Genomic DNA, 7,886 nt, shown 5'->3' with positions numbered 1-7,886 from the left:
CCACCCCACAATCAGGAAGTAACACAAGATTGACTGATCTAAAGGTACACTTGAGTACTACAAACTTTGCTAACTGGTATATGTCTGTCGTGGAAATAATACCACAACTATTCCCTTCCTCCACCAAATACACATCTACCTGACCAGGCATATACAAACACTCCACTGGTGCAGTGATACCTTACCAAAGCTCATTGGTAAATGGTTAGGAGAATGCCCCTGCTATACCTTGCAATGGACAGGTCACTAGCTTCCAGTTTCAGGAATCCTGGTTGACCCCTCACTCATCGAAGTCAATAGTACTGAGTCTGAGGAAGCCCCCAGTATTCTGTCACTGCTCCCTGATCTGTAGAAGACCCATGTCATCCCTTACCACTACCTAAAAACTGGTCAGGAGAAGTACCTCTTATCCTTCACAAGCATCACTTCTCTGGAACCCAGTCTGCAGAAGCCCCAGTGGTCCCTCAGCAGTGCCTGTTCTCAAGACCCCTTGTGATCCCTGAGCAGTGACCACTCCTTGGTCCCTGGTTTGGAAACCATGCATGTAATAATTCCCCGATGGTATCGCACCAGTGCCTATCCTGGAAAAGGTCCCATGATTACTCATCATCACTCACTACATGCTCAGAAGGAGAAGACCCTGGGACATTAAAACATTAAAAACCTTGAATAGCTCAAGCTGCCAGAGTTGTTAACATCCCCCTGCCCCCAAAGATCACAGATTACATCAGTTCCGGAAAGCCTTTGGTGGCTCCCAGTTAAAAAGAGTTGAACTTAAGTCCCTGACACTTGCGCTCCGCTTGTAAGTATTTAGAGAAGTGCTTGCAGATGAACACCCCGAGTAGAGCCCTTCACTCCAGTGATAAGATGTGCCGGCAAATGCAGGACACACAACAGGGAGATCTAGAGGGAAAACACTTTCCATATCAGTACACCATGCTAAAGACGACTGTCTGACAGGTCCTCCTGTTCAGAAAGGATTTAAGAGCCGCCAGGACTTCCTACCATTCAGACAGAAATTAAGGACTCTCTTTGGAATAGGTCCATGCCCCAGACCTAGTGAGTAAGTAAGTAGTTGCATTCTGGCCTGTGGCAGTATGTAAGAAATGAGTGACTTAACGGAAACAACAGTATTCGCGTTGGGAACTCTTCTGGAGTCAAAGGCTGTGCATTCATCCACCATCGACTGGTTGGGTCTGTCATTTTCCTTAGTATTAATAAAAGTACTACCCGTGATGTCGAGCATAAGCTCAAATTGCCCTAGTGTGGGACAACCATGATTAGATTACTTGTTCCCTAGCATGCTTGATCAGAGAGGGTAAGGGAGGCAGGAAGGGAGAGGGAGAGAGACACACTCATATCAATCTAGAAGGTTTTCATTTCAAATGCTCTACATCTACTAGACAGCAATATTACCACCTTCATGCTGAAGGGGTGAAGGCCGAGTACTAAAGAAATAAAAAAACAAATGCTGAAACACCATCTACCCTACTCCTTTTGTGAATGAATCTCTACACAATATTCTCTCATAAAGGTATCCGCTGAAGATCATGTAGCAGCTGTACAGATGTAACGTAATAATACATTTCCTTTGTAAGCTAGTGAGTCCCCTTTCATCCTTGATGAATGAGCTCTTATTCTCATAGTCAATGCTTTTTCTTCCCAAGAGTAACATACCCGAATTGCCTCCACAATCTACTGGGCAACTGTTGCCTTTGTTACAGCTTCGCCTTCTAATTTAGCAGGATGTGCAAAAAAAAACGGTCTGTGAACGTCTAAGATTTTTAGTAATAAAAATCCACCACTCTCCCAAAATCAAGAGTGTGCAAAAATCTTTTTGCCGTAGTTATGAGGCCTTGAAATAACATGGCAAAGGTTTAGAGCGATCAACATGAAAAAGAAACACTTTCGGTATAACAGGAGTTTGTTCTCATAGTTTCTCTGATATTAAGTATTGGTAGATAGGTGTGATGCATTGTCAATGTGTACATGCCGCTCACTACGAACATATGTGAGCAAAAGCACCAAAAACTTACAAGTGTATCTTGCAGTTCAGCAAATGCATCTTTCATTATTAAATTGCAATAGAAAGTTCTCATCACAACCCCAAGAAACATATTTCTCCATGCTGCCACATAATGCCTACAAGCTGTTCCCCCTCCTTGCTTTTTTAAGATACACAAACATTTAGCAGGAACGTTTAATGACCAGGTTGATAAGATCAGACTAATGGGTTTTGGGAGCCACGTCCTCATTGCTAACAAGAGTGTGAATGCTGGCATCTTCCAGGGTTATTCCTATGATATATTCAATATACACCAATGCCATTGTTGCTGTGCCCACTGTGGTGCAATTATAATTAAAGTCACCCATGAAGTTTTGGGTTGCACCATCAATTCCAAATCATGCAATAATTAGGTTCATCAAATATTTGTTATTATTCAGTCTCTTTTATTCTTCATTCATAGTAAAAACATCCATGCAGCCAACGCGTTTCGTCAAGCTCCAGTGGACTTCATCAGGGCTTCCTATCAACTTTCAATCTTATGTCGATAGTAGAAATTACAATTATGCTGTCCAGTTCGAAATAGCTCCCTCATTTTGAACTATACCCTCCTGTATCCAGGGTAGGTTCACTATTTCTTGGCTGCTGTGCCTGGGGTGAGGTGCCGCTCCCCTCCAAAAGGCAGAAGTGATGGAGGGCTTGGCTGTTTTTACTATGAATCTATATCTATACTAATATAATAAAGAGAGAGCCCAAACCTTTGAGGCGGGTAATCTTAGGAACCACAGCACCAATCACAACACGCAATACAGTGTTGGAAAGGGTAGTTGCAGCAGAAGGACTTAGGCTATGCAGACGCCCACCATATACATTTAAAAGGTAAAAGAACCGTGCCAGCAAAGTAGTCCCTTGTGGGTGTGTCTGCGTTGTGCTGTGGCCATGTGCAGGGGGCGTGACAAACGCTGGGGGCGTGTCGTACATTCCGCCCTTCATGCCATGTCTCATATTGTGTGCTGTGGGCATGTGCTGGGGGCGTGTGCGGGGCGAGGGATTACGGGAATAAAAAAACGAGCGTTGTTCCCAATATTTCATTGTTTTTTCTTCCCAGGTTCTGTACATTCCAGCTCCGGGTGTGCTTGCCCCGTGCTCCCAGTGATGTGCACCTGCTTTACTGTATGGAGCTCAGGCATGGCGCTATTCCCAAGGGCCGGAAGGAGCGCAAACAGGGGCCATTGTGCAGGAAATGTAATCTCGCCTTAACTTCCGGTGTCGCCTGAAGCGCACACTGGAGATTTTCCACTTCTGTTGCACACAGGCCTTGCGCCACGCACATCCGGACACAAGGCCCGCTTCCACGGAAATAGCAAGAAAGGGACTATCCCTCCCCCGGGAATATGTGATGATATTCCGCAAACCAACATCCGCATACTATCACTCCGCAATTTTTATAACGCAGGACTATTACTCCGCAAAGACATAATTTCTAAAACTTTTACAACGCATATGACTTTATCACGCATGCCATTATAACGCAAATGCATGTGTGGTAAAGTCATATACATTGTAAAAGTACATTATTAAAACATCAAATATATGTTTGTATATATGTGTACATATATATATATATATATATATATATATATACACACACATTTGTTTAATTTAATTAAAACATGTATTCTTTTAAATTGCATTATTTATATTATTTTTATTATTGTATTTTATTACCCTTTACACCCTAAAAACTAATTCCACCCTGCACCCCATAATCATAACCCACCCTTACTCCCTAAAATACCCCAACATCCTTAAACAGTAACCCATCTTAACCCTATAAATATACCATGTATTGATAATAAAATATAAATATATAGTGCCAATACTCTGGACCACCAATTGATTAATTGGAAAAGATTGTAATTTTCCTAAAAAACTGAACTTTAGATGTAAAGAGCATAATTTTTACATTGGTCATATTATTTGCCTGAATTAATTTCAAACAATTAGTCGCAATTATGTTTAACCGAATATGAGATTGAAACAAACATTGCTTTTGAATAAGGAATGTAATACTACAAAATGGCGCCCATGTTTCCTCACCTATTGATGTGGTGCAGTAGCCCTATGTTGATGTTGATTTTTTGTGATGTCCACACTTATGTTTTTTTTTTATATATATACTTTATTGAAACAAGAAAATAATGACCCGTGACCAAGGAGCTGGGCTCAGAAACGCGTCGGGCAGGACTGCCGATTTATGACTAAATAAACCCTTTTCACACGCAAAACGGAGTTTGGGCTCGGTTTTTCGTTCTTTGACTAAAGTAATTCACGAAGGAAGTTGGTGTAATATTGGGAGGTTCCCTACCTCACCGGAGCCCACCGTCATTCAAGAGGCAGAGGAATCGCGAATTGTTCGTTTGCTAATCCTTGGAGAAAATACTCTGCCCGCGGGAAAGTATGGCGCCTCACAAGAAATGGATTCACCGAGGTCGGCAGGAGTATCAAGCAAAGGGTGAGACGCGGGACCGGAGGGTCTTTGCCGAAGTCCTGAAGCAAGAGAAATGTGGCTGACTGAATTGGCGTAAGAAAAAGAATCGTGATTGAGGAAACGTACTTCCCAGCTGACGGAACCGGCGGAGCGGCTGCTCTTTGCCGAGGAACTGTGTGTGAGCGCTGATTTTCAAGAACGAAGCGCATCTGATTCCATATAAGAGTGGAACGGGCAATAACATCATAATGTTGTCGGCAGACCGAGAGGCTACAAGAAGACAGGCAGCTGACATGCTGTCCCTACCAAGGGACAACAGTAACATCGGAACAGCGGGACAAAGCGCAAGTAAAGATAGCGCTTTAGAAAACAAGAAAACGCTGTAGGACAAACTATGGAGGGCTGCAAAACTGGAGTTAAGTAGTGGGAAGCCACGGCTCTGCAGAAATATGTGGAGGCACAGATGGTCCCGAGGGGGCTGAGAATATTTATAACACTGACTTTTGCAAACCCGGATCCAGAACTAATTGAAGAATGGGCGCAAAATAATCATGCCTGCTCGACTATAATGCTCAAATTGCTAATAAAGTATGCCATAAAAGAGAAAGAACGATTGGCTGAAGAAATAGAGAGGGTCTCAACTCTATTAAAAGCACTCTATACAAATGCAGAATTTGAAGCTGAAATTAAAAAAGTCAACCTTCGCTTACAGAAAGCAGAGGATGAAATTAAGACAAAGAAACAGAGAAAATTCTACAGAGACCAACAGGATTATAAATTAGGACAAATATTTACTTTTGGTAAAAAGTTTGATCAACTAAGAGGAGTAAAACAAGGCGGCTCTGGTAGTATGGTAGAGACTGTCACAACAGTACAAACTGTGGAGCAAGAAAACCCAGTGCCACAAACAGTGAGTAATCAAACAACACCAAGCAGTCGGTGGAAGATGAGGTAAACACAAGTGGACAAGTCGGAGTAAAATCAAACATTTTAAAGGAGTTCGACCTAATGGCACTGGCAAGTCAAGGTCAAAACCCAGGAAGTCCAGGCAAACAAAGGACTTGGTCGAGGCGCCAGAGGAGGAAAAAGTCGAGGCGCAGGAAAGCAATGGAATTCGAATTCGTTCGAAAAGCAGCAAAGGAATAATGGAGGAGCTGCCTGTGGTAAATTTATCAGACATTATACTTACTGATACCCAGATTAATGTACTCTCTTTGGGGTTAACTTTCTGCCCGACTAGCAAATTTGACTACACTGGTGGGAGAATAGATCTTTTCCACTTTACACGTAAATTGAAGCTCAAGAAGTGGTTTGAGCATAAAAAATCATTACAGGGGGTGGATAATGTGGGGGAACCTATTGAGTTAACAATTGGGGATTTCTCAACCGTACAATTGCTACATGAGCTTAGAAATGAGGAGACTAATGAAATTGATCCAGCAATAGTAGCAGCTGAAGAACAGCTTATCACAGATAAGCAAAGCGGTAGTAGCTTTAAACCCTGATCTGTATTTCTATTTCTGCCCCAAATTCATTGCGATGCCATAGACATTTTTGAGAAAGGTGTCAAGGATGAATTTAAAAAACTAAACCAAAGCAAAAGTAAAATTGTCCACAATCTCACAGTAGAACAGAACAAAGCTATTGTGGAATTGAAGAACAATACCTCGATAGTCATAAAGAAATCAGACAAAGGGGGAAATATTGTTGTCTGACTCTTAAAAATGTATCTAGAGGAGGGTTTTAAACAGTTGAGTGATAAAGAGAATTACTGTAAGACAACAAGGAAATGCTATGAACAAAGCAATTAACAATACATGAATTGCTTAAAAAGAAGGAAGGGTGAAATGTTGATTTCTGAAGATGAATTTAAATTTCTGTATTGTGACCATCCGAGGCTACCCACCCTGTATTTATTGCCAAAGCTCCATAAAAACAAAGAGGTACCGCCAGGACGACCCATAGTTTCATCTATAGGGAGTCTGTATGAGATGACGTCCAAATACATTGATAATTTTTTGAGACCCTATGTACAATCACTACCATCGTACATACGAGACACAGGACATTTTCTAAGATTAATTGACACCATTGAGTGGGATGAGGGGATGTGGCTAGTAACATTAGACGTGAATAGTCTATACACATGCATACCCCACTCCCTGGGCATCGAAGCTAGTAAATACTATCTAAAAAAGAGACAGGTGTCATACCTCAAACATACGGACATGTTATTGGACATGATGATGGCATGTCTGAGTAACAACTTTTTTCTATTCAATCATTCCATCTATTGTCAGAACAAGGGGACGGCAATGGGAACATGCTTCGCCCCCAGTTATGCGGGATTATTCCTGGGATGGTGGGAGGAGTATGTGGCAAGTAAGATCTATGTCTTTTCCCATAACGTCGTCCTCTGGGCCAGATACATAGACGATATTTTTTGTATCTGGCGTGGCACAGAACAAGAAGCATTCGACTTCACTGATACATTAAATAAAAATGAGCTGAATCTCAAATTTACGAGCACTGTGGCTAAGAAGAGAATCGAATTCTTAGATGTGGAGAATTCAGTAAATGAGAAGAAATTAGAAAGCAGGCTATTCAGAAAGGAAACATCAGGAAATAGCCTGCTTCATTCTAATAGCTGCCACCCTAGGAATTTAGTTAACAGTATTCCTTATGGAGAACTGTTACGTGCAAAACGTAACTGTAGCACGGAAGCGGGTTTCCTAGAAGAGATGGAGGTCATGTCCACACGTTTTAAGAAAAGAGGGTACCCTGAGAAGATTGTAAAAGAGGCATGCAAGAAAATACAACTGGTAGATAGAAAAGAACTGCTAGTGGATAGAAGAGAGGAAGTTGATGTCAACACTCCATTATGTTTCATTACAACGTTTAGCAGCCAAGCCTGGGAAGTGCGGCGATGTTTGAAAAAGTTCTGGAGTGTGTTACAAGCCGACAATACCCTGAAAAAATGGATAGGCAATAATCCCAAAATTACCTATCGTAAATGCAAAGCTGTAGGTGATCTGTTGTGTAGCAGTGAGGTGCGGGACAAGCAAGACAAAACACCAATTAAAGGGTTCTATACCTGCAGAGCTTGTAAATCCTGCAAGTATAGTAACAATATGAAACAAATTGAGCTGTAGATACACCAAAAACCATTTGTGATAGATAAACACTTATCATGCAAATCTGATTATTGTGTATATGCCCTGATCTGCCCCTGCCCAAAAATCTATTTAGGCAGCACTATACATGAAGTCAAGAAACAGGTCCTGGAGCACAGACGAGCTATTGTTAATGAGGACAAACAATACCCGATAGCTCAGCATTTTAAGGAGAAACATAACAAAAATGTGGATCTCCTTAAATTCTGTGCATTAG

The sequence above is a fragment of the Lissotriton vulgaris genome, chromosome 7 (assembly GCF_964263255.1).
Source record: "Lissotriton vulgaris chromosome 7, aLisVul1.2, whole genome shotgun sequence".
Lineage (NCBI taxonomy): Eukaryota > Metazoa > Chordata > Amphibia > Caudata > Salamandridae > Lissotriton > Lissotriton vulgaris.
The sequence above is the reverse complement of the archived record's forward strand: the minus strand, read 5'-3'. Positions refer to the sequence as shown.